Source organism: Lepus europaeus (assembly GCF_033115175.1).
Source record: "Lepus europaeus isolate LE1 chromosome 21 unlocalized genomic scaffold, mLepTim1.pri SUPER_21_unloc_5, whole genome shotgun sequence".
NCBI classification, from domain to species: Eukaryota; Metazoa; Chordata; class Mammalia; order Lagomorpha; family Leporidae; genus Lepus; species Lepus europaeus.
Window position 1 is genome coordinate 67,268 of NW_026909010.1, and position 26,966 is coordinate 94,233.

Consider the following 26,966-nt stretch of genomic DNA (forward strand, 5'->3'; position numbering starts at 1 on the left):
CCGTTGGGTTGATTTCTGTGAATCTTTTTCCTCCTTCCAGTTTCTTAAGATGTACTTTGCTGTTCTAGTGTTTGAAGGGAAAATTGGGTTTATGCCTCTGATGTCTGTATTCTTTAACATATACCTGTATAGCAATACAGTTTCTCATGTGAAATTAGTCCTGTCAACATGGAAAACTGTATGGATGTACCCACTACTGGGAACATACTGAAGGAAAAAGTCGTTGTTTAGATAGACAGGTTTTCACAGGCCTATGGTTACTGTAGTAGGATGCATAGTAGCCAGGCTATGCAGTTTGTATATGCATGTCCTGGTGTCCATAGCCCATAATGTCTTTATTCAGTCTTCAGGTGATGGGCATGTTGCTGATTGTATATCTTTGCTACTGTGCATTGAGCCTTAGTAAATATACGGGCAGAGATCACTCTTTTTTTCGTATGCTCATTTCCTTTCCCTTGGGTGTATTCCCAGGGGTGGAATGGCTGTCTTATGTGGTGTGTCTGTATTCAGATTTCTGACTGACCTCCATACTGCCTTCCACAGGGGCGATACCAGTTTACATCCCCACCAGCAGTGGATGAGGGTGCCTTTTCCCCCACATCCTCAAGGCCGTTGTCGTATCGACTTGCATTTCCCTGATGGCTAGTGATCCTGAGCATTTCTGCATGTGTTTGTTGGCCGTTGAGATTGCATTTCTTGTAGTATTTAGCCTGTTGAAATCCCTTGCCCATTTCTTTTGTGGGTGTTTTGTTTTTTTGTTGTTGAGATGTTGACACATTCGTGACGGATATTTGTGTGACATTTTCTTTATATGTTCTTGTTTTGGATTTTGTGATTATGCTGGTGTAATGGAATAAAATTTAAGTCTTTTCCTCTTCATCTCCTTTTTGGAAGGGTTTCTCAAATTTGTTTTAATAGGATATGTAATGCTTATAATATCAAATCCTAATTAAAGTCTACTAGATGTCCTTGATGTAGTATTTTATGTATAGGTTTTTGTTTTTGAAATAAAAAGTTCCGTTTTGTGGAAGGTATTTTTTTTATTTGAAATTAGTTTTTACACTCCGAGAGAGAGAGAGAGTGAGAGAGAGGGGGGTGGTTGGCATCTGCTGGTATGCTCTGCAGTTGGCTGCAAGGGACAGAGCTTAGTGGATCTGGAGACAGGAGCCAGGGGTCAGGGGCCAGGAGCCTTGCCAGGGTTTCCTGCATGGGTAGAGAGACAAATGATCTTGGGCCATCTTCTACTGGCTTCTCTGACCACATAGATGCATCAGAACTGGAGTAGCTGGGACTCGTACCAGCACCAATATGGGATGCCGGCACTGCAGAGGTGGCTTTATATGCTACCCCACAGTGCCGGCACCTCCTGAAAGCTGTTTCCTGTGGGATCCAGCTGTCTTCTAACATACCTGAGAAAGCAGGAGCTCCACTTCCATTACATCTCTGCTGTGGCCTGGCCAAGCAGTAGAAGAGGGTCCAAGTCCTTGGGCCCCTGAAACTGTTTGGGAGTCCTGGAGGAAGCTGCTGGCTCTTGGCTTCAAATCTGCTTTGCTCCGGCTGTTGGTTCCATCTCATATTTTTATCCTTACATCTCAAGAGCAGTAGCTTTCATGTGTTTTAAAATATAAACTGAGGGAAAGAACAGGTCACCAAAGAAGGAGGTACCTTTCTCTGAAGGGAGGAGAGAACTTCCACTTTGACAATGACCTTGTCTAAATATGATCAGAGTCGGCGAACTCAAAGGGTTTCCATAGCCTTGGCAACTCACGACGAGAGCCTAGGGTGATTACTGACGCTATAAACAAGAGTGTCAGTTTGTGAAGTCAACAACAGGAGTCACTGTGCACTTCCTCCTCATGTAGGATCTCTGTCCTTAATGTGCTGTACATTGTGATTTAATGCTACAACTAGTACTCCAACAGTATTTTTCACTTTGGGTTTCTGTGTGGGTGCAACCTGTTGAAAGCTTTACTTAATATATACTAAATTGATCTTCTGTATATAAAGATAATTGAAAATGAATCTTGATGTGAATGGAAGGGGAGAGGGAGCGGGAGATGGGAAGGTTGGGGGTGGGAGGGAACTTATGAGGCGGGAAGCCATTGTAATCCATAAGCTGTACTTTGGAAATTTATATTCACTAAATGAAAGTTAAATAAATAAATAAATAAGACAAAATATAAACTGAGGTTAATAAAATGAAAAGGTTTGAATATTTTCCTGCAGCAGCCTATGCTGCAGCCCCTCCAGTGGGCAGAGCACTGAACACTGCTCTGTATTTCCGAGTTTCAGCTTGCCAAGAAACAAGCTGTGAGCTTTAGGACTGAAGAAACGAATTGTGCAGTAAACATTCTTTGCTTTTTTCTGTGAAGTTTTTCTGGGATTGTTCTAATAAAGGGAAAACTCAAAGTTAAGTAACTCCCATGAAAGCCCGGGGTATTGATACTAAAGGCTGAACTTAGGGAATTATTCAGACTTTGAATTTCAGCTTCTTATTGTGTATCAAGTGATCCAGTGCTTGTCACTGAAGAAGAATGCATGAATCTCTTTGACAGTGGTTGGCTCTGCCTCACAGCAGTCACTCTTACCCTTTAGTGCACATAATAGTTGACTGGGGAGCTTGTTAAAGCGCCGATTCTGGGCCCCACTCCAGAGTCTGGGAAAGGGACAGGAATAGGCATAGCCACAGGGCTCCACACCATACAGGTACAGCTATGGCTTTAAAGCTGTTTCACTGACCTCATATGTGAGATTGTTCAGTTAAGAACAGGAGTCACTGTGTGCTAACTCCCGATGCAGGATCTCTGTCCTCAGTGAGTTGCATTATGAGAGTTAACTGTAAAACTAGTTCTCAAACTGTGTGTGTGTGAGCCTGTGTGTGTGCAACTTGTTGAAATCTTTACTTAATATAGAATTGGTCTTTTGTGTACTATGTTAATTGAAAAAGAATTTCAATGGAGAATGGGACTGGGAAGGGGACAGGGAGGAAAAAGTGGGATGGGAGTGTGGGTGGGAGGATGGGTATGGTGGGAAGATTCACCGTATTTCTAAAGGTGTATTTATAAAATTTATATTCATTAAAAGATAAATAAATAGCCTGGTGCCGTGGTTCACTTGGCTAATCCTCCGCGTGTGGTGCGGGCACCCCGGGTTCTAGTCCTGTTGGGCACAGGGTACTAGTCCCCATTGCTCCTCTTCCAGTCCAGCTCTCTGCTGTGGCTGGAGAGGGCAGTGGAGATTGGCCCAAGTGCTTGGGTCCCTGCACCCGCATGGGAGACCGGGAGGAAGCACCTGGTTCCTGGCTTCGGATTGGCATAGCGCCGGCCATAGTGGCCATTAGGGGAGTGAACCAACAGAAGGAAGACCTTTCTCTCTGTCTCTCTCTCTCTCTCTCACTGTCTATAACTCTACCTGTGAAATAAGAAAAAAAATAAATAAAAAGAAAGAAAGGAAGAACAAAAGCTGTTTGTCTGCAGTGGGTCTCTTGAACATTTGGGTAATTCGTAGCCATGGGGAGTTTTTTTATGCATTGCAGACTTTAGCATCATCTCTGGTGTTTACCCACTAAGTGTAGGTTGTACCTCACTCCCAAGTTGTGACAGGTAAATTCTCCAGCCTCTGCTTGGTGGGACTCATTGCCGTAGGTTCTGGCTGGCTGGTAGACAGATATCATTCACTGAGTTTTGAGTTGGTAAATGATAAAGTCAGTTTTAGAGTTTGTTGAGTTGAATTGGTTGGTGGGGTACAATGAATGTCCAGTTATTTGGATATAGGAATGATTAGGGCTAGATAGAGGGTTTGGGAGCCATCATCATCTCTAGTTTAACTCTAAAAATGGCTACAATATCCAAGAAAATGATACAGTGAGAGAGGAACAGTGGCTGGAACAGGGAACCTGGGAGGAGTGCTAACACTGTGGGAGGTGAGTACAGGAAGAGGCTTCCGTAAGAAGAAGTCATTGGGATGTAAGAGAAGGGCAAGAGGCAGAGGTGTTTCGGAAAGTGATGGAAGGGAGTATAGCCAGGATAAGCAAGGTAGAGTCAGCAGGAGAAATGTTTCAGAACTACAAATTCCAGAAAGACTGATTTGACCTGGCTACTGAGAGATCATCATGACTGTAGAGACCTGTACTGTATAAGATGTGGCCACTGAGCACTGGAGGTGTGGCTGGACCATCCTGCAATGTGCTGTAAGCATAAAGTTCACACTGGATTTCAGATTTGCTATTAAGAAATGTAAACTGTCTTAGTAGCAATGACTTTTATATTGACTACATATTTAAATGATAATTTGGACATAGTGGTTTGGCTACATTTTATCATTAAAATCACTTTGTTTAATTTTGTAAGATGTGTGTACTGGGAAATAGAGCATGGCATGTGTGGCTGGTATTATACTCAAGTTCTGTTAGACAGCATGGGCACCAGACAGGATTTCTGTGGGGCCCAGCCGAGTGTGTTGAAGAGTGGAAGTGAGGGTATGGAACCAGCGAATGGGCAAGTGACAACTTTGGACAGCATGGACTGCCTGCTCCTTGGTGAAACGGGGAAAGGGAGAGGCCACACTACGAGCTAGAAGAGGCAGTGCTGCAGGAGGCAGTGGAGAGATTAGGGAAGCCAGGTGTAAAAATCAGTAGAAACAAAGTAGTGATGGCTACAGAAGAATGAAGGGAGCAAGGCAGGGCTTAGAGAGGTAGCACCTGGACAAGGACGGGAAGTGGCCAGGGATGATGTTATGTCTTCAATCCCTTTGAACCTCCTTCCTTTCCTTGGCAAAATGGGAGTAAGGATCATGTTGCATTAATTATGCCTTCCTACAGGCTTGTTGTAAAATTTGAATGAGGTAATTGATGAAGACTGACTTTGGAGATGATACAACATTTCCAGCCATCACGAAGCACCATTCTTTCTGATATTTTACTTAGCCTCCCACCGTATTCTTAATTTATGTGTTTTTTATTACCACAGGGATGTGGGAAAAATTCACCCAAATTTCAAAATAGGGGACCTGCACAATCTGGAATCTACTGCTAACATGTGGAACATGAGTGGCTTTTAAACAGTGATGGTCGTGTATTGGGGTACCCTTGTGCTGTGGCAAAGTGTGCTCCCTGGGAGGTGACCAAATTGCACATTCCCGGGCCCCCACGGGTCCTGAATCAGAAACTCTGGGTCAGAGCTTCTCAGTTTGTGTTTTCAAGATTATTTTGAGTGATGCTGGTTGAATGTAAAAGTTTAAAACCCTGCCCTTGGTAATTTTATCACTTCTCTTTGAGTGCATGTGTCCACAAAATTTGGAAACTAATTAAAACTCAGAGGATTTGGCTCGCACTCCACAGACTGTCAACCCCTGCTTCAGAATCTAAATATTGCTGTTGGTTAGGATCCTGTTTTGCGTATTTTCCTATGAGTCATTCCCTATGCATCTACTCCTCCTTTAATTCAGCACTTCTTCCTGGGGTCCTGGCTGTGTGCCAGGCTTCAGTGATCAACTGTGGACTTCCTGGAAGAATCCATATTCTCATGGAGCTTGAAGTCTCATCAGGTGTGGGGGGAAACTACTACATGGTATCAAAAGCTGCTTCACATGGGGGAGGAAGAGTTTAACAGCCATCCAGAGGGTCTCTATTCCACAGCTGAGACCCCATATGCGTTGTGTTCAATTTCATGGATTGAACTTTTAAGCCAAACTTTTAATGAGGTTGAGGAACTTTGGGGAACATTTTTGTTTCTGTCCCACCCATGGCCTGGAGTTCATTGGAAATGGTTTTCAGAGTTCCCTTCCCCCACCACCAGGCTACAGCCATTTATGAGTCAGATCAGACCAGCTGGCAGATACGGCACAGAGAGTTAGCAGAGGAATCTGTTCTAGCTGTTGATTTGAAAATGCTGAAGCACAAGGCAGTGTTTGTTCTGCCAGCATGTGAGTGCACAACTGATAGTATTTAGTGAGAAAGTCTTAATTCATTCAAAACTTTTGTCCACGTGGAAACTCTCGATTTGTGTATCTTTGGAAGTCGGTTTTTTTTTTTTTTTTGACGGGCAGAGTGGACAGTGAGAGAGAGACAGAGAGAAAGTCTTCCTTTGCCGTTGGTTCACCCTCCAATGGCCGCCGCGGCCAGCACACCACACTGATCCAATGGCAGGAGCCAGGTGCTTCTCCTGGTCTCCCATGGGGTGCAGGGCCCAAGGACTTGGGCCATCCTCCACTGCACTCCCTGGCCACAGCAGAGAGCTGGCCTGGAAGAGGGGCAACTGGGACAGAATCCGGCACCCCGACCAGGACTAGAACCCAGTGTGCCGGTGCTGCAAGGCGGAGGATTAGCCTATTAAGCCGCGGCGCCAGCCTGGAAGTCGTTCTTTAAGAACTGAGTGGTCCCAGGATTTCCAATAATTGTTTAGCATTGCATGCAGACTGGCATCAAAGACTCAGGCATTGCCTTCTCACACTCTTGAATTGGATGCAATAATAACAGTAATTATATCACAGCAGCAAATGAATATTAAATGCATATCAGAAGCCAGGTATTCTACTAAAGACTGTTGTATGTGGTAGGAAAAATAACAGTTTCCCAAAGATGTCTGTGTCCTAATCCCCAGTCTGTGACTATGTCACCTTCATGGCTAAAAATCCATGCTGTTGTGACCTTGAGGTGATGAGCCCTGAACTAACCAGTGGAGCCCAGTTCAGTCCCATGAAATCCTTGAACATGGAGATCTAGGCTATGGTCCAAGAAAGATGGGAAGAAACAGGGTTGGCCACTCAGAGGCAACAGTGCTGACTTTGAAGTGGAGAAAGTGGCCACGAGCCCAGGTGTACAGGGGGCCTCTCCGAGCTGGAGAAGAGTGGGGCAATGGATTCTGCAAACCTCCAAAAAGTAACACAGCTCTTCAGGTGTTAGTCCAGTGAGGCCAGTCTCACGTTTTTATACAACAGGAGTTAAGATGTGAAATGGGCATCGTTTGAGCTACCACCAGGTGTGATGGGTGATGATTTGTTAGAAAACTCACCCATTATGGTTCATCTCCTTAAACCATCACAAGAGCCTCAAATGCTAACATTTTCAGCAAGAGCAGTCGGAAGCTGAGCAACAGTGTGGGGTCACGTGAGTGTCAGGTGGGGGGCGCAGCATTGGTTCTAGAGCCACACCTGGGCTGTGATTTCAGATCGTGTGGTTTCCTGGGCATCCCCTGTGAGGTCACGTGGTTGTGCCTTTGTGCACAGACACGTGTGCATGCACACACACACACAGCTTGAAGGATGCTCTTGCCTCCTCCAGGTTGCCACTTGGCAGGCTTTAGCCCTCAACTCTCAGGCTGTGTCGTGTCTTCTTGGCGAGGCTCTCTGAATTTCCACCCAGGCCACTTGGCCCTTTCTTCCTGCCCATAAGGCCATCCCATACCCCATCACAGCACTTGCCATGGAGAGCAATTGGCTGTGAGTTCTTCCAGTTCTAGTTTCTAGAAATACAGAGTTAACCTCCAAAGAGTTTCCCTCATGACTCATTTTAGTCTCCTACAATGATTCAGACTACAGCCTGGAGGTGAGAGTGAGAGATGTTCTCAGCATCCTAACCACGGCCACCTCTTTCATGTTGGAGAAGCTCTCCTACATCCCCGAGGTCAAGGCTAGCTGCTACGGGCAGACGGAGAAGCCAGAGGCCCCACTGCATACTCTGTGCCAGTAAGAGAGAGCTCTTTGCTTATCTCCCTAAAGTAGGATCGCAGTTTTGTGATCGCTTGTTTAGATGTTTGTTGATGAAAATACGCACTGAAAATAGATAATGTGATGAGTGGGCATTTGGGATTTCTGTTGTGTTTAATTTCACTGTGCTTTCCTCTCTCTTCTCAACTCCTTTTTCTTTAAAGACAAATAATACTATACTTTCTTTCTTACAAATTAGTTTTTTTAACAGTGTATTCAAGAAACTGATAAATGGAATAGAGTCACTATCTCTCTCTCTCTCTCTCTCTCTATCTATCTACCTAGATAGATAGATATATTGGGGATATCTAGGTTCCTTATAATGTGCACATCACATTCTTCAATATAGATGAAAGCTGATTTATTTATCCAGTCCATGTAATGATTGCAGCTTAGTTTTTGTCAGATTTTTTCCCCTTAGAAGTGTTGAACTGCAGTGATAATCATCCAGCTTGACTATGCACATGTGATTCCTTCTAAGAAGTGGGGGTTTTGGGTCATAAGTCATGCATATTTTAAAATTTAAATATCTATGACCAGTTTGGGTGCAGAATAACTGTGCTGATTTCCATTCACACCCACAGGTTGTTAAATCCCCCAGTTTCCCAAGTCCCTCAGCAACTTTTGGTATGTCATGTGGTGCCTGGCAATTTCCAAATACTAAAAAAAATACAATATGTATATAAATATAATGTATTTTCCTTTTATTTATTAGAGAGGTACCTAATGAAAAATACTCTGTCAAATTTTAAAATGAGTGGCAGAATAATTTCAAAGCAAAAAGTGAAACAAACAAAAGACCTGTGGCCCCACTACCCTGAGCCTTGCCTCACTGCCTACTTTTGACAGCTCAAACTCAGGAGCCGCCTAAAGCCACACCCCCTGTGCCAGCCTGCACAGGCTTGGTCTTTGTTTCATGATTGGTTGGCACCTGAAGGTAGTCCCATCAGAATTGACGTATACCGTTGAACACTGATTTTATAAAAGGGGTGCTCAGTCCCGCTATTGCCCTTTAGCTTCTTGGTGTCCAGCGTCACGGCATTCTTCCTCGGATCGTGGTGGAGCCCTGGCGCTGGACTTGGAACAAGGAGATGAGCACCATGATAAGCAACACCTGCAGGAAGGCTGGGCCACTGGTGTCTGTGGTAGTGGATTCACTGGGACCCTGACTCAGGTTCATCCATCCTTGCCTGGTGAATCTTTTTGAAATCTTTGTGTGTATTGTTTGCTGGCCCCGAACACGGGTCAGGGATACTCAGGCCTTCAGGAACCAGATGGAAGAAAGAATAAATTGTGTATTATATTGTATATTACAAATTAAATGGTATATTTTATATTATAAATTATTTTTGTTACATATCATTAGTTGTATGTTGTATAAGTATACTTTAAGTTGTATATTGTAAAACGTATATGTGCTCAGAGGTATCACATATAGTTCCAGAAGGAATGAGCCAACCTGGCTGAATTTTTCTGATGCCAGGATGGGTGAACCACCAGGTGGGGCATCTTGTGTTAGGTGGGTGATTAAGATCCCCAGCCACTGTGTTAATTTCTAGTTTGTGTGTGTGTATGTGTGTGTATTTTCTGGATTTATAGTTGTACTTACTAGATAGGAACTGGGAACTGGATCTAGTCATCCAGAAAGGAAGTTTCTGCTCGCAGGCTTAGACTCCTGTTTTTTCCTAATTTGCTAAGATGGTTTATCTCAGTTTGCTTTGAAGTTTCTCCAGCACAGCAGTGATAGCATTGACTGGGAAACCCAAATAGACAGTTGTGTGTGTGTCATTGCCCCACTGAATTCTGATTCTTCCTCTGTGATATCCAGTGTTTCCCTAATTTTGTGAAAAAAGTTCCTGAGGAATGTATTCTGTTATGTTGTCTTTATGAATGTAGTTATATGGGGAAGCATATAATGTAAAAATGTGCATATCCTAGTCATATCATTACATTAATTGGGAATATGGGGCTCTTTTTTTAATCTTTTATTTAATGAATATAAATTTCCAAAGTACAGCTTATGGATTACAGTGGCTCCCCCCCCAATAACTTCCCTCCCACCCACAACCCTCCCCTTTCCCGCTCTCTCTCCCCTTCCATTCACATCAAGATTCATTTTCAATTCTCTTTATATACAGAAAATCAGCTGAGTATATATAAAGATTTCAACAGTTTGCCCTCACATAGCAACACAAAGTGAAAAATACTGTTGGAGTACTAGTTATAGCATTAAATCACAGTGTACAGCACATTAAGGACAGAGATCCTACATGATATTTTTTTAAAAAATTGATTAATTTTCTATGTAATTTCCAATTTAACACCAAGTTTTGTTTTTCTATTTTCAATTATCTTTATATACAGGAGATCGATTCAATATATACTAAGTAAAGATTTCATCAGTTTGCACCCACACAGAAACACAAAATGTAAAAATACTGTTTCAGTACTAGCTATAGCATTACTTCACATTGGACAACACATTAAGGACAGATCCCACATAGGACGTAAGTACACAGTGACTCTTGATGTTGATTTAACAATTTAACACTCTTGTTTATGGTGTCAGTAATCTCCCTAGGCTCTAGCCATGAGTTGCCGAGGCTATGGAAGCCTTTAGGGTTCGCCAACTTCGATCTGATTCTGACAGGGTCATAGTCAAAAGTGGAAGTTCTCTCCTCCCTCCAGAGAAAGGTACCTCCTACTTTGATGGTCCCATTCTTTCCACTGGGATCACACTCACTGAGGTCTTTCATTTAGGTCTTCTTTTTTTTTCATATGGGCTCTTTTTATCATCAGAGGCAACTAGATCAGAGGATGGCTCTAGAAATTTAAGAACTAAGCATCAATTGCTGAGTATATTTGTTGCAGTTAGGAAATGTAAAGTCCTGGATACCTCAATACAGGTTATTTTTACTTCCAAATTAGATTTTGAAATGTTGAAATTATTCTAGTTATGATACTATTAGAGCATTTTGAGGTCTGAGTGGGTAGGGACTGTTGTTTCTGCACAGTATGCAGAAAAGTGGCCATATAATTGGTTCTAAAACTTGGGTTGACGAAATGAAATCCCTATTTGTCCCTGTGTTTCAAAAAACAAAAAATTTCAAAGTATTTAGGTACAGTGCTTTGTGCTTTGGTTCTTACAGAAGGTGGTGAATTAAGTCTTTGTTCCTACTGGTCAGCAGTAACTAGTGTTGACATTGAAGAGTCATTCCTCAGGCTTCATTTCCCCTGGGATTGCTGTTGTGGTGACTCCTTCTCATCCTCCAGGTCTCAGCTCAAGGGCTGGCTCTGAGGAGGCCACCTATGACCCCCCGGGAAGGTTTACTCTGCACACCTTTGTCCGTAAAGTTCCTGTTTGCTTTATAGGGGTTGGTGATCAGTGTGTGTGGTTTCCATGTTCTGCAACATTTATTCGTTTGAAATGAGGGGTGGGGTGAAAAGAGAGATTTTCAGATCCTCCATCTGCTGATTCACTCACCAAAGGCTGGCAACAGCCAAGGATGGGCCAGGCTGAAGCCAGAAGCCAGGGGCCAGAAACCTTGGTCCTCAAGTACTGGAGCCATCGTATATCATCTCTCAGGTGCATAAGCAAAAAAGCTGGATCAAAAGTGGAGTGGGCAGGACTCAACCTGGCACTCTGCTATGGGATATGGGTATCCCAAGCAGCTGCTGAACCTGCTGAGCCAAAATGCTCACCACTATGTGTGTATTTGAAAAACTGCATGAAATATATTTTATTTGAAAGGCATCACTCACAGGTGTGCGTGCGCACACAACACACACACACACACACACATACAGGGAGAGAGAGAGCGAGCGAGCGAGAGAGAGAGAGTCTTATTTGTTGATTCACCCCCAAAATGTCCACAACAGCAGGAGCAGGGCCAGACCCAGCAGGCCAGAACTCAGAGTTTCCCATGTGATGGCAGGAATCCAAGCACTGCTGCCTCCCAGGGTGCATATTAGCAAGCTGCTGGAATGCACAAGGGAGCTGGGAATGGAACCAAAGCACCCCCCTGTAGGTTGGGAGCATCCCCAGACAAGTCTTATTTCTGGGCCAAACGACCCTCCCCATATCAATGTTGAATACCCAACAAAAGGATGAATGAATGAAGGAATGAATGAGTGGCAAAGGGTTAGGAAGACAATTAGGCACATGGAATTTGCAGTTTCCCAGGGCTTTGAAGCATGAGTGAGAAGGACTTTTTGCCTCTCCTTATTTCCTGCTTGGGAGCTCACCAGGCAAACTCAACTCTGAGTGCTTCTGCAGCCTTGTTTTTGCTTTGCAGAGTCCAGATACAACAAAGCCCTCATGGCAGTTGCTTTAACTATTTATTTACCAAAGATTGATCTTGGAAGACTTATAGTTCAGCTTTGCAAAACGGTGTTGCCAGGACTATTCACCTGGGGAGGCCAAGCAGCCTCTTTCAAGAACCTTACATGTTTTGTCTACTATTGCTCTAGAAAGGATAGGGCCCCAGGCAGGATCTATGCAGACATCCTGGGGAAGCTTGGGGGTTCCAGTCTTTGGGCATGTGGGCTGAGCCTGTCAAGGAGCTGGCCCCCCACAGGTGGTGAGCTAGTGGTGCAAGTCCCATTGTCCCCCAAGTGAGGAGGGAGGGACCAAGGGACTGCAGCTCCTGGTTGTCAGGCCTATAAGTGCCCACGATCCTTCATTGGGTGCCTGCCCCTCCTTGGTCAGCCACTGTTTTGCAGTCAAACCTACGCAGGAGAGAGTCTGCGAGAGGGCCGCAGCTTGGCCTGGTGGGTGTGGAGTGTGCTCCAATGGGAACCTTTGGTTGTGCCTGGCAGCACCAGGCGCATTGGGGCCAGGCTGGGACACTGCTCTTCTGCCCCATTCCTGACTCTTTCAGACATTCTTCAAACTCCAGGCACATCGCTGTGGTTGCTGGAGAGGAGGTGTCCCGCTGGCCTGAGTTGGACACGGGGTCCCCCCATAGCACTTGGACCCGAGGGCACTCAGCAGCTGCAGAGGGTCCCACTCCTGGGCTACACAGCATGGGCGATCATGAGTGGTGAGTGTGTGCTGGGCACTGGGAGGGTCCTGGAGCACCTGGGCGTGTGTGGCTCTCTCAGGCCCAAGCCTCGACTTTTCAGGGTTGCCTGGTTTTCTGCTTGGGCACCAACCCCACTGGGCCATCTGGAGTTGGGACTCTGAGGGCAGGAGTGTGGCGGGTCTTCCCAGTTGCTGCCTTCCTTCTCTGAGCAAACAGTTGCAGAGATATGGGCTGAGGGCCACGTGTGTCGGTGCAGCACGCGGGCAGGTGCAATGGGGGCCTGGGCTGTGCTTGCTGGCACAGGTGCCTCTCTGCCACACTTGATCTTGTGGTGGTTGTGGTGATTAGGAAAGTGGGTTCTTTGCAGACTCCAGGGAGGTGACATTTCTCAGGATGGCATGCCCCTGCGGGAACAGTTGGAACCATGCACAGGCATCTAATGATAGGAGAAAATAGTGATTGCTGACTAACTAGCCACGGGCTGGCGGCTGTGCTGGGTGAGTGAGGAGTCCTCAGCCAACCCCCAGAGCACCTTCAGGCAGAAGTGCTTTGTTCATCGCCGTGTTACTTTACTGTTTTCTCTCACTGAGTTACAGCTACTCCAAATGGCTTAGAATTTTCTCAAGCATGTAATTTGAGGAGTGACTGAATCTAGGAAACAGCTTGGTCTTATTAATGTAATCATTAAAACTCCCTGAAAAGCATTTGTAGGTCAATTTTTCACTGGCTAATTTTTGCTCACTGTTTCCTCTGATTTGTTGTTTGTCTTTGTGAACCCCTCCGCCCACCCCCCTGTGACCTGTTAATCTTGAAATTCATTTTGGAAGTGAAGGGAAGGTTTACCTCTCTGGGTTCCACCTTGGTGAATGTCATAGGCAGTTCACTTTTTTACAGTGGGGCTTTTGCTCCATACAAGTTATTCTCATTTTCACATGCAGTGTTGGGGCTCAGAGAGGCTGAGGGACTTGCCCATGGTTTCACAGCATGATGGTGCCTGTGTTACATAATCGGGGAGTGAGTCCTTATGAGCAGAGAAGTGAGGCTGGTGGGGCAGAATGAGTCCCAAGCCACCACCAGGAGTGTCCTCATGGGACCTATCTGAATTCTGACCTTATGCAGTTTCCTCCTCTGCCTCATCCATGCTGGCCTCTCAGTTCTGTGACAGCGCCAATTTCTCTTCCACCTCGGGGCACTTACATTGCTTTTCTTTGTTGATTGTTTCTGCCCTTGAACTTCTGCCATGAAACTGAGAAACACACCACATTTCCCGGTGGTTAAGAGTTTGGTATCTAGGGCTTGCGCCGTGGCTCAACAGGCTAATCCTCCACCTAGCGGCGCCAGCACACCAGGTTCTAGTCCCAGTCGGGGCGCCGGATTCTGTTCCAGTTGCCCCTCTTCCAGGCCAGCTCTCTGCTATGGCCCGGGAGTGCAGTGGAGGATGGCCCAAGTGCTTGGGCCCTGCACCCCATGGGGGACCAGGAGAAGCACCTGGCTCCTGCCATCGGATCAGCATGGTGCGCTGGCCACAGCGCGCCGGCTGCGGCGGCCATTGGAGGGTGAACCAACAGCAAAGGAAGACCTTTGTCTCTCTCTCTCTCTCTCTCTCTGTCCACTCTGCCTGTCAAAAATTAAAAAAAAAAGAGTTTGGTATCTGGGGGAGATGTTCGTGGAAGGATGAGTTTCCAAGCCTCATGCTCCTCTTCTGTAAAATGGGGGCAATAATAGATTGTACCTCACAGGGTCATCAGAACAGATTCCAGGAGGGCTGATGCTCCATAGGCGTTCAATACACAGGTGTTGAGTGCGCCCATGTTGAACTAATCCATTTACTCACTCCGCAGGCCCCCTGGCTGCCCTGCAGTTGGGAAGGCACAGTTGTGCCGTTGTCCTTCCCGCCCATCCAGTGGCCATGAGTCTGCTTCTGTGGGGGCCTGGCAGCCCTGTGTCCTCTGCCAGCACTTCCCCCAGCCTGTTGCAGTCACAGCCAGTGAGGGTCGATGAGATGTTCATGAGTCAGAAGCTGCTTGGTGAGCTTTTTAGCACATAGTCGGAGGTGGGAGCAAGAAGCCAGGGACCAAGCAGCATTGAGCATGCACAGCAGAGGTGCAGGGACCTGAGCAAGACCTGCAGCAGCTCAGTCAGGTGTCCAGACTCTTGCTGGGATCCTTCATGCCAGGGCCGCCACAGGTAGGCTCCCTGCTGCACCTGGCAGGGGAGCAGTGATGCTGATGAGGACTAGAGCAGTGTTGTTGCTCCGTGTTTTATGTGTACTTAATCAGAGCACATCATGAGTTACACTGTGGTTCTTTACCCTCGGTTTGTAGCTGAGGATTGAACGTTAATCTCCTTGAACCTGATAGCAGGTACTCAGCAGAGTACACATTTGATCGCCTGACTTTGGCGTTCATGTCCTCCTTGTTTAGTCAGAAACTACCTGGTGGTCCCCCCTACTCCCAGGTTCCAGTTACCTGCAGTCAGCCATGTTCAGAAAGCATTGCTATTTGTCTTGACTGTAGAGAGTGAGACCACATTCTCATAAGTTTTATTAAAGTATATTGCTTTCATTGTTCTGTTTTACTATTAATTGTTTTTATTCCCTTGTTCCACCTGGTTTATCAATTAAAATTTAACAGAGCTATGAATGTATGGGAAAAAGCATAGTATACATAAGGTTTGGTACTCCCTGCAGTCTAAGGCTTCCACTCTGAGTTTACATTTATCATGCACACAGCTGCACTGACCTGCACTGAACACCTGCCTCATTCCCAGTGCAGAGCTTCAACCTCCTGTTTATTGATCACCTACCCCGTGAGAGCTGTCTGTTACATAACTGACTTCTGAACTTCTTGGGAACATGAGGCGGGGACGGTATGAGAGTTCTTCTTATCCAGATGAAGAAACTGAGTCCAGAAAGGGTCAGTGAGTATGCACCTGTGTGCTGCTGACACAGGGCAGAGCTTGGGTCTGGAGACAGCCCCTGATTCTACCAACCCAGAGCTTCTCAAATAGTGGTGGGATCGGCCTGTTTCTTTGTTTTCATTGTTAATCTCCCATTTGTCAGACACTTCTGTAAAACACAATAACTCAATCACAAGAGAAATAATTGGGCTTGGACGTTGCAGCAGGGCCAAATGGCTGGAGATGCCTTTAAACACTCACTGTCTCAATCTCTGTACTCCCCTGCTGTGGACTAGTAACAGAGAGACCTGTGGACTTTACTTTGGTAACACTTTTTTTAAAAGATTTATTTATTTATTTGAAAGTCTGAGTTGGAGAGAGGGAGAGAAAGAGACAGAGAGAAGGAGAGAGAAAATTTTCCATCTGCTGGTTCACTCTTCACGTGGCCGCAGTTGCCAGGCCTGAGCCAGGCCTGAGCCAGGAGCCAGGAGCTTCATCCGGATCACAAATGTGGGTGGCAGGGGTGCAGGCACTTGGGCCATCTTCTGTTGCTTTTCCCAGGGGCACGAGCAGGGAGCTGGGTCAGAAATGAAGCATCTGGGACTTGAACCAGCACCCATTTGAATGGCAGTATTGCAGGCAGCAGCTTTACCTGCTGTGCCACAGGGCCAGCCTCTTGAATAGCTCTTTGGAGCTCAGACTGCTTCTCTGCTACTTTAATTACCGCTTTCTCAGCGATTCCCAGCCCACATATGTGTTAGCACCCCCGGAAATCTTTCTGACTTAATAGTTCCTGAGTCGGGTGCTGGCATCAGTAGTCTTACATGTCACCTGTGTGGTGGTGAAAGGCGTTCAGCCCGGCAGTTGAGATGCCTTGATCCCCAATTGGAGTACCAGGGTTCAATTCTTGGCTCCAGCTCCAGGTGCCCACTTCCTGCTATGCAGACCCTGGGAGGCAGTGGTGATGGTTTAAGTAGTTGAGTTGCTGCAGCTCATGTGGGAAATCTGAATTGAGTTCAGCCAGGCCCAGTTCTGGCTGTTGTGGGCATTTGAGAAGTAAGCCTGTGGATGGGAGATCTGTTTGTCTGTCTCTCTAGTAAATAAATGAAGTTAAAAAAATAAAAATTCAGCCAGCTTGAGTGCTTATGTCCGTGATTTTGCTTGAACTAGCCTTTTAAAGGAGCAGTTGGGATTCTGCCCAGATCTTCCATTTCTTCTGGACAGGGAAGCTGAGGGCCAGAGAGACTGGCTTTGTGCTGGAGCCAGATCTTCTACTCAGTACCTGAGTCTCATCTTAGAGCGTGCTTTGCTTTTCCTGTACCCTGGAAGAAGCCCCCTGCTTCCTTGGGGACACAGGAAAGTCCTCCAGCTAACGAGAGGCTGATTCAGTGGGAGTTCACAGGTACTTTCCGGGCCCCTGTCAGGACGCTGTGCCAGAAGCAGAAGGAGGAAGCCAATCCCTGAGTCAAGAAGGAAACGTGGCCAGCCCTGGAGGCCACAGCTGCACCTGTGGTCACAAGGGGTGTTTGCAGGCTGTTAGAGGGGATCTCCTTTGGACTCTTCAAAAAATAAGAAAACATTTTAAGTTCCTTCACCTTCCCTTGGTTATGTTGTGGCTAGAAAAGGAGGGGTTGATTGGCCACTTCTCACGGGCATGCTCACCTGCTCATCATCGGCTCTGGACTCCACCTCATTTTTTTCAGTGGAACCACCATGCTTTCTGGAGAACAGAAAGCAGCCCATTGCATCTTATCTCTGAGCTGCTAAATGCAGCCTGTCTGTGGATTTGTGCTCATCCATCATGGCCCATTAGGCAGGAGTGGCCTGGGGCCATTTTTCAGCATGACTGATCCTGTTTGAAGATTCTGCAGAGGAAGTGTGGGAGGCTGGCCTTCCTGCCAGCTCTGTCCTGTTGCTGCCCCATGTGAATAACGGCAATGGGACCAGGGGCAGCTCAGGTCTGCAATGCTCCAGAGCAGGAGGGGCAGTTAGTGCTGGCCCTTGGCGTCAAAGCTGGGAGTCTCAGAGTGCACCGAATGATGCATTAACTGGCATCTGCCATTATGTCAGGAAGCAGTGTATTCACACAATGGAGAAGAGAAACTATTGCAAAATCCCGACTAACCCAAACAGACTGTCAGTCTCTCCGTCCTTATCCATTCATCCCCTGGATCTTTACTGGGTACCCACAGATGAGGGATGCTATGCCAGACACCGGGGTTTCAACAGGGATCGGTGGGGCAGAGCTCTTTGAAATCATACAGCACATAGTTCAGCATGTGCCCTCTGCATTCTCCACTAAAATGGGTTTGTGATTGACAGCCCCTTAGAAACACCAAATGCAGGGTATTCCTGGGGCATAGCTCTTCTTTCCTGTCCCCTGCAGGTGTGAAAATCCACTGTGCCATGCCAACCACATTGGTTAGTGAGGCCCTGCCTGGGAGTCCATTTTCTGTGCCTATCTCAAACTCCCTCATTGCAAAGGGTGTGTTGTTTCACCTTCCTGCCCTCTGTAGCTGCCAGTGCCTGGCAGATAGTACCTGCTCAGCAAATGTTTGCTGAAGGAGAGCAGTCAGCTGGTGATTAAGCAGGTTTAAGCGCCTAGGAGCCTGCTTATGCTGCAGTATGAAATGCATGCAAGTGAACTTAGTGCAGACTGCATATGTAAGGGAAAAATTATTTTTCAAATATAAGTATGCTCTTGGAAAGCCATGACACGGTGGCAAAAAACAATCTAAATGAAAGATCCTGGTGAACAAGACCCCAGCAGAAGGAGCAGGCCATCAAGGAGAGAGGCGCCTTTCTCCGAAGGGAGGAAGGAACCTCCACTGTGATACGGCCTTGACTAAACAAGTTCAGAGTCGGTGAACTCAAGGGGCTTCCATAGCCTAGACAGCTCATAGCAAGAGACTCGGGTGATTGCTGACGTCATAAATAAGAGTGCCAATTGTTAAATCAACAACGGGAGTCACTGGGTACATGCTCCCCACATAGGATCTCTGTCCTTAATGTGTTTTCCTATGAAACTTAAAAACAACACTACTGGTCGAACAATACCCTATACCTTGTGCGGTTGTGTGAGTGCTGCCTGTTGAAATCCTTGCTTAGTATATACTAAGTTGATCTTCATTATATGTAGGTAATTGAAAATGACACTCGAAGAAGGGCGGGATGGGAGAGGGAGTGGGAGAGGGGAGGGCCGTGGGAGGGAGGGAGGTTGTGGGGGGGGGGAAGCCACAACAATACAAAAGTTGCACTTTGTAAATTCACATTTATTAAATAAAAAAACTATATAACAAAAAAAGAAAAAACTTAATACTTTACCCTTTTAGTATTTTTTTTATGTTCTACTTAAAACTATTGGTTGAACTCTGTAATTAATACACAATTATTCTTAGGTGTTTAATTAATGCTATAACTAGTGCTCAAATAGTATTTTACACTTTGTGTTTCTCTGAGGGTGCAAACTGTTGAAATCTTTACTTAATATATGCTAAATTGATCTTCTGTATATAAAGATAATTGAAAATTAATCTTGATGTGAATGGAAGGGCAGAGGGAGTGGGAGAGGGGAGTGTTGTGGGTGGGAGGGAAGTTATGGGGGGAAGCTATTGTAATCCATAAGCTGTACTTCGGAAATTTATGTTCATTAAATAAAATTAAAAAAAAACAAATATAGGTATGCTCAGAAATTCGAAATGCTTTCAGAATGAGCAGGAAGTGTGTTTTTTTCCCCTTGAGTGAAGGAGTCCTTGTGTCATTGCATTGAAATAAGTCAGCTAGAGGCAGGCCTCTGTGTTTTGTTCTGCTTTACAAACACTGTGATCATTCAAGTCTCTTCCTTCCACTCAGTCCTCCCTGCACCCTTGGTAAGACCCCAGTGGATTCTCATTTAGGCTTTTACAGTAGTCCTTTAAATGCCCTCCCACCTTTCACTCCATCCATTCTCCTATAGACACTTGATTTTCTTACTTGAAATGCAAATAGGTTCCTATTAATAATCTATCACTTGTTGATCAAGTTAACAATCCATCACTCGTTGATAGATGCCCCTGTCCACAGCTTCCCAGCCTCATCTTTCTTCACTCTCCTGCATGTTTCAGCCATTAAAAATACTTGTCACTTCTCAAAGCACCTCTATGACTTAGTCATGACGTTCCTTCTGTCTAGGACTCCTGCCCCCTCCTCTCCTGGTTACCTCCTACCCACCCTGCCAGAACCCAACTTTCTCTAATAATGACATTCAACTGTTGGCTTCAGAGTGATCTACTGAAATATCTCCCTCCTCTATTGGACCAAGCATTTCAAGAGCAGAGGCCATGATTTATTCCTTTCTGTGTTTTTAGCCTCCCTCTGGGCCTGGCTCATAGCACATACTCAGGACATGTTTGTTGAGTGAATGTGGACTCAAGACTCTTACAAATTTTAAATTTATTAAGCCAGGAGGAACAGTTTTAGAAAGGTTTACAAAATAGAATCTGTGTGATTCTGTGAGGTGTGGCATTGGCTAAGAGAAACAGAGGATTAAACATTGAAATTTTCTGGTGAATAAGAGAAGTTGTAGAATTGAGCTGAAATAGCACTGGGATATTGATTAACAGCAGGAAGACAGTTTGGTGTCAGGAACCTGGGGAAGTTCCTTGGTGGTGAGACAGAGCGTTCTAGTGGAAGACAGGAAGTTTGGGGGCAGGGAAATGAAACTGGAGTGATGTGGAATAAGGTTTTTAAAACTTCTGGCTCCTGACTTCTTTGGATAACAGATTTGCATTTTAGCCTCAATTCATTGCTGTTCTGAGAGTGATTTTTCCATGTTTTCTGGGTCAGATTTTCTCATCTGAAGTGGAATAGATAATCTTTAATTTGTTCCCAAAGATAGGAACAAAAAGCAGAATATGTGTGGGGAGGGGGAATGAGAGAGAAAGTGGGGGGAATGCTTTAAAATTTTTTTATTTGACAGGTAGATTTATAGACAGGGAAAGAAAGAAAGAGAGAGAAAGGTCTTCCTTCTGTTGGTTCACTCCCCAAATGGCCGCTACAGCCAGCGCTGCACCGATCCAAAGCCAGGAGCCAGGTGCTTCTTCCTGGTCTCCCAAGTGGATGCAGGGGCAAGCACTTGGGCCAACATTCACTGCCTTCCCAGGCTACAGCAGAGAGCTGGACTGGAAGAGGGGCAGCTGAGACTAGAACCTGGTGCCCATGTGGGATGCTGGTGCTGCAGGCGGAGGATTAACCAAGTAAGCCATGTCGCTGGCCCCAAAAACAAGAATATATGTGGGGAGGGGGAAATGGGAGAGAAAGGGGGGAGGATTTTATGAAGCAGCAGTCAATACAGAGTTCTGATCATTGATTGTGGATCACAGTACATGAGGCAAGTGTTTGGTGCAATGGTTAAGTTGGGACAGTGCCTTCCATATTAGAGTGTCTGGGTCCTTATCTGGTTCTATTCCCAATTCCAACTTCCTGCTGATGTGTACCCTGGGAGGACAGGTGATGCCTCAGAGACTTGTGTCCCTGCCACTCATGTGGGAGCCCTGGATTGAGTTCCTGGATCCCAAATTTGCTCTGTTTCCTGCACCAGAGAAATAAACCAGCAGATAGGGGCTCACTCTGCATGTTTCTCTGCCTCTCAAATAAATTATTATTTTTAAATATTCATTTATTTTATTTGAATGTACAATTATACAAAGAGAGGAGAGGCAGAGAGAAGAGAAAGAGAGAGAGAGAGAAAGAGAAAGAGAAAGAGAAAGAGAGAAGGAGAGAGGAGAGAGTTCTTCCATCCACTAGTTCACTCCCTAGATGGCCGCAATGGCTGGAGCTGCGCCGATCCAACACTAAGAGCCAGGAGCTTCTTCCTGGTCTCCCCCATGGGTACAGGGGCCCAAGGACTTGGGCCATCTTCTACTGCTTTCCCAGGCCGTAACAGAGAGCTGGAATGGAAATGGAGCAGCTGGGTCTCAAACCGGCGCCCATATGGGATACCGGCACCTTAAGCAATGGCTTTACTCACTATGTCCCAGCACTGGCCCCATAAATTAATATTTTTAAAAATTACAATCATAGGGCTTCTTTACCTGGGAGTGCTTACCACAGTATCTTTTTAAAATATTTTTATTTTTTTATTTTTGACAGGCAGAGTGGATAGTGAGAGAGAGAGACAGAAAGAAAGGTCTTCCTTTTGCCATTGGTTCACCCTCCAATGGCCACTGCGGCCGGCGTGCTGTGGCCAGCGCACCACGCTGATCCGAAGGCAGGAGCCAGGTGCTTCTCCTGGTCTCCCATGGGGCGCAGGGCCCAAGCACTTGGGCCATCCTCCACTGCACTCCCAGGCCACAGCAAAGAGCTGGCCTGGAAGAGGGGCAACCGGGACTAGAACCCAGTGTGCCGGTGCTGCTAGGCAGAGGATTAACCTGTTGAGCCACAGTGCCGGCCACCACAGTATTTTCCTAACAAAAAAGCCCCCAGTTGTTCTATCTAAAACATGTAAGAATTCAATTACCTAAAACAAGCATCTCCCAAAAACCAGGGTATTGGAATAACCAACAGTGTGGCTGGCCATCTGTTGTCACTGAAGTCACTGATTCTGAGTGTGCAGAGATAAATAGTTAAATACTACTCTCTTTATTGCCTGTGTGATTTAAATATCTTCATGATAAACTGCTAAGCTTTTCTCATTACTCCTTGATATATTACTTTTTGGAAAAGTTTAACAAACTAAAGTTTATTATAAGCCTTCTTCTTTTGCATATTAGCAAGTCAGCCAAGAGGACATATTAATTGTCTGTTAAGCAGTATCTTAAGAAGCAAGTGGTCTATGAATTCAGGGAAGCTAATCTTATTTCGGAGCAGGAGGAAAGGTTGGACAGAACTGTATAGATGAGGGAAAGCACTTAGAAGGCCTGGGATGGAGTATGGTAGAGGGTTTGGATGGACAAGGGGAAAAGGCATTCGAAGTAGGAAAAACTGCGTAATCAGAAGTGTAATGGGAGAACTATCTAAAGATTGTGCAGCACCATAAGGAGGGCCCAAGGAGCACAGATGCTTGAGTGGTACAGTGGAAGACAGCTCAGCTGTGAGCTAGAAAGGTTGAATTGGCTTTCCCCTTCGTGTCACACTCTCTGCTTCAGCATTGTGGTTGAACACAGAAGCACACAGAGCTGGATGGAGAGCAGGCTTTTTTCTTCAAGGGGTTGGTAATGATGACTGTTGTGTGAGGTTTTTTGTTTTGTTTTGTTTTGTTTTATTATTTGGAAAGCAGTGTTGAGAGGGGGAGGGGGACATTAACTGCTTTACCCCCAATGGCCAGAATTGAGCAGATCTGAAACCAGGAACCAGGAGCTTCTGGTTCTCCCATATGGGTGACAGGGGCCCAAGAACTTGGAGCATCCTCTGCTGCTTTCCTAGGCACATTAGCAGGTAGCTAAATTGTGAGCAGAGCATCTGGGGCTCTAACCAGTGCCATATGGGATGCCAGCCCCCATTATGCCACAGTGCTGGCCCCCATTGTCTGAGTTTTAAGTCAGTGAATGACTCAGAAGACAGCCAGGCAGCTTGTCCCCATCTCCACAGTCCCGAGGCAGAATGCTTGCTCCCTTCTGGGTCGTGATGTGGGATGGGGCCTTTCGCTTGAAAGAAGGTGCTTATTGCATGTTCTCAGTGAAAAGACATTGGAGACATATGATCATGCTATCCAAAAGGTACCAAGTCCCTTGCCAAGACAGAGTTGGAATCCTGCTTGTCAGCAAGTCTATTTGGCTCCAGGCTACAGCCACTTGACACAAAAGAAACCCAGTAAATACACAACAAAAGGATGAATGAATTAATGAGTGCCAAAGGGTTAGGAAGACAATTAGGCACATGGAATTTGCTGCTTCCTAGGGCTTTGAAGCATGAGTGAGAAGGACTTTTTGCCTCTCCTTATTTCCTTCTTGGGAGCTCACCAGGCAAACTCACCTCTGAGTGCTTCTGCAGCCTTGTTTTTGCTTTGCAGAATCCAGAGAGAACAAACCCTTCATGGCACTTGCTTTGCCTGTTTCTTTTTTACCAAAGGTGGATCTTGGAAGACTTATAGTTCAGCTTTGCAAAACGGTGTTGCCAGGACTGACTGTTCACCAAGGGAGGCCAAGCAGCCTCTTTCAAGAACCTTACATGTTTTGTCTACTATTGCTCTAGAAAGGATAGGGCCCCAGGCGGGATCTATGCAGACATCCTGGGGAAGCTTGGGGGTTCCAGTCTTTGAGCATGTGGGCTGAGCCTGTCAAGGAGCTGGCCCCCCACAGGTGGTGAGCTAGGGGTGCAAGTCTCAGTGTCCCCTAGGTGAGGAGGGAGGGACCAAGGGACTGTGGCTCCTGGCTGGTGTGTGCCTGCCCAATCCTTGGTTGGCCACCATCTTGGAGACAAACTCACAGAGGAGCGCATCTATGAGAGGGCTGCATCCTGGCTGCTGTGGGAGTGTGCTCCAGTGGGAACCTAGGGACGTGTGGGGCAGCACCAGGCACAGCTGGACCAGGCACAGTGGGGCTGGGCTGGGACATGGCTCCTCTGACCGATTCCTGACTCTTTCCAAACATTCTTCAGGCTCCAGGTACATCGCAGCAGCTGCTGGAGAGGAGGCATCCCACCTGTGTGCTGCATCATCAGCTGCTCCACGGGCCTGGCCTGAGCTGGGCCCAGTCCCCCCATAGCACTTGACCCGAGGGCATGGGGTAGCTTCAGAGGCTTCCACTCCTGTGCTGCACGACATGGGCTAATGTGAGAGGTAAGTTCTTGAGGAGTGCAGGGAGGGTCCTGGAGCAGCGCCTTGCCCGCCAGGAGTGTCTCTGCAGAGCCCAAGCCTTGATCTTTCAGGGTTGCCTGGATTTCAGCTTGGGCTGTCTGGAGTGGAGATTCTGAGGGCGGGAGTGTGGCGGGTCTTGCTAGTTCCTGCCTTCCTTCTCTGAGCAAAAAAGTAGCCAAGATGAGGCTGAGGGCCCTGTGAGTCCCTGCCCCTTGGGCAGGTGCAATGGGGGCCTGGGCTGTGCTTGCTAGCACAGGTGCCTCTGCCACACTTGATCTTGTGGCAGTTGTGGTAATTAGGAAAGTGGGTTCTTTGCAGACCCCAGGGAGATGACATCTCTCAGCCTCCCAGTTCCACATGTGGTATGATGGCATGGCCCTGAGGGAACAGTTGGAACCATGCACAGGCATCTAAAAATAGGAGAAAATAGTGATTGCTAACTAGCCACAGGCTGGCGGCTGTGCTGGGTGAGTGAGGAGTCCTCAGCCAACCCCCAGAGCACTTTCAGGCAGAAGTGCTTTGTTCATCGCCGTGTTACTTTACTGTTTTCTCTCATTGAGTTACAGCTACCCCAAATGGCTTAGAATTTTCTCAAGCATGTAATTTGAGGAGTGACTGTGAACCTAGGAAACAGTTTGGTCTTATTAAGGTAATCATTAAAACTCCCTGAAAAGCATTTGTAGGTCAATTTTTCACTGACTTTTTTTTTTTTGACAGGCAGAGTGGATAGTGAGAGAGAGAGACAGAGAGAAAGGTATTCCTTTTTGCCGTTGGTTCACCCTCCAATGGCTGCTGTGGCCGGCGCACTGCGCTGATCTGAAGCCAGGAGCCAGGTGCTTCTCCTGGTCTCCCATGCGGGTGCAGGGCCCAAGGACCTGGGCCATCCTCCACTGCCTTCCCGGGCCATAGCAGAGAGCTAGCCTGGAAGAGGGGCAACCGGGACAGAATCCGGCGCCCCGACCGGGACTAGAACCTGGTGTGCCAGCGCCGCAAGGCGGAGGATTAGCCTGTTAAGCCACGGCGCCGGCCTCACTGACTAATTTTTGCTCACTGTTTCCTCTGGTTTGTTACTTCTCTTTGTGAATCCCCCCCCCCACCTCCCCATGACATGGTCATCTTGGAATTCATTTTGGAAATGAAGGGAAGGTCTACCTCTCTGGGTTCCACCTTGGTGAATCATAGGCAGTCCCTTCTTTACCAATTGGGCAGTTGTTCCATGCACAGTACTTCATGAGCACATGAACTTTGTGTGTTGCTGAAGGAGGCTTGTTGAGATTATCCATTGAACACTGTGTATCAGAGGTTGGGAACCCTGCTTCCTCTGAGACCTTGGAACTGATGGGTGGTTGTATGTGCCTGATTAATGACATTTCCTTCTTTCTTCACAAGGAGTGATACAGTTAGAAGCATCCAGGCTTGGCTCTGTTCACGCCACGCATTTTTAAACAAACTGGCCATTCTAAAATGTCCAGCATGCAGACCCTCCCAGTGAGGGTTGTGCACGTGAGATAAGCTTCTTTTGGCTCTTGTGTTTTGAGATGTTTGGACTTCATATAATTAATCTGAGGACATTGGCATCCAACCATCTAGGCAACACTTATGTTACTACCACTAAACAACTAATGAAACTGATCATTTTAGCAAATTTTTCTTATTTATTTATTTGTTATCTTTAGAACTCAAAATTTGGAGCTTTGCTTTAGTTTCAAATGACACTTACCTTATTTCTAAGTCTGACAAAATGCATACAGTAATTCCCAGACCCTCTCATTGAAATCAGATGCAGTTTAAGGGTCTGTTTTATAAGATGTTTGATAGAACAGGTCTGTGTCTTCTAGGAATGAAGATAGGTGAAAATAGTAAAAGATATGACCGTCCTTTTCTTTAAAAGATTTTTTATTGATTTGAATGGCAGAGTTACAGAGAGAGGAGGAGAGACACATAGAGATCATCCAACTGCTGGTTCCCTCCCCAAATGACCCCAATCGCTGGGATTGGTCCATGATAAAGTCAGGAGCTTCCTCTGGGTTTCCCATGTGGATGCTGGGGCCCAAGCACTGTGGCCATCCTCTGCTGCTTTCCCAAGTGCATTAGCAGAGATCTGGATTTGAAAGTGAAGTAGCCAGTGGGTCTCAAACCAGTGCCCAAATGGGATGCAGCAGGCAGAGGCTTAACCTGCTAGGACACAATAACAGCCCCATGACAGTTTTTTATGCGTGTCCATCAAAACCTATTTGAAACATGACAGCATGTTAACTGTCAGTTTTCAAAAACACACATGCACACAGGAACAAATGCGCACACAGCACTAGAGCCAGGCAGCCACAGAGTGACAGAGTCTCAAAGTCCCACGTGCACACATGCAAGGCTGGTTGTGTCTCATGGGTTTTCCAGCTTCCTGCGGAGGAGCAGCAATCCTCATAACTGAAGCCCAACCTCTTATTTCTTTGGGCTGGGGCAAGGGGAATCATGAGAACTAGATCAGAATGAATGTTAACGCACATTACTCATTAGCAGTTCTCTTTGGTGCATACCTTAATTCCTTTACACCATTTTGAGGTGAACAT

General features: G+C 46.3%; 1 long non-coding RNA gene across 1 annotated transcript in view; it reads left to right on the forward strand.

Annotated features, from left to right (window-relative positions):
- Positions 1-24,220: 24,220 nt before the first annotated feature.
- The window catches only part of LOC133754343 (uncharacterized), an 82,360-nt gene continuing 79,614 nt past the window's right edge, over positions 24,221-26,966 (forward strand). Inside the window, exon 1 of the long non-coding RNA XR_009865215.1 lies at positions 24,221-24,381. This is a non-coding gene — a long non-coding RNA (uncharacterized LOC133754343). The remainder of the gene's footprint in view (positions 24,382-26,966) is intronic.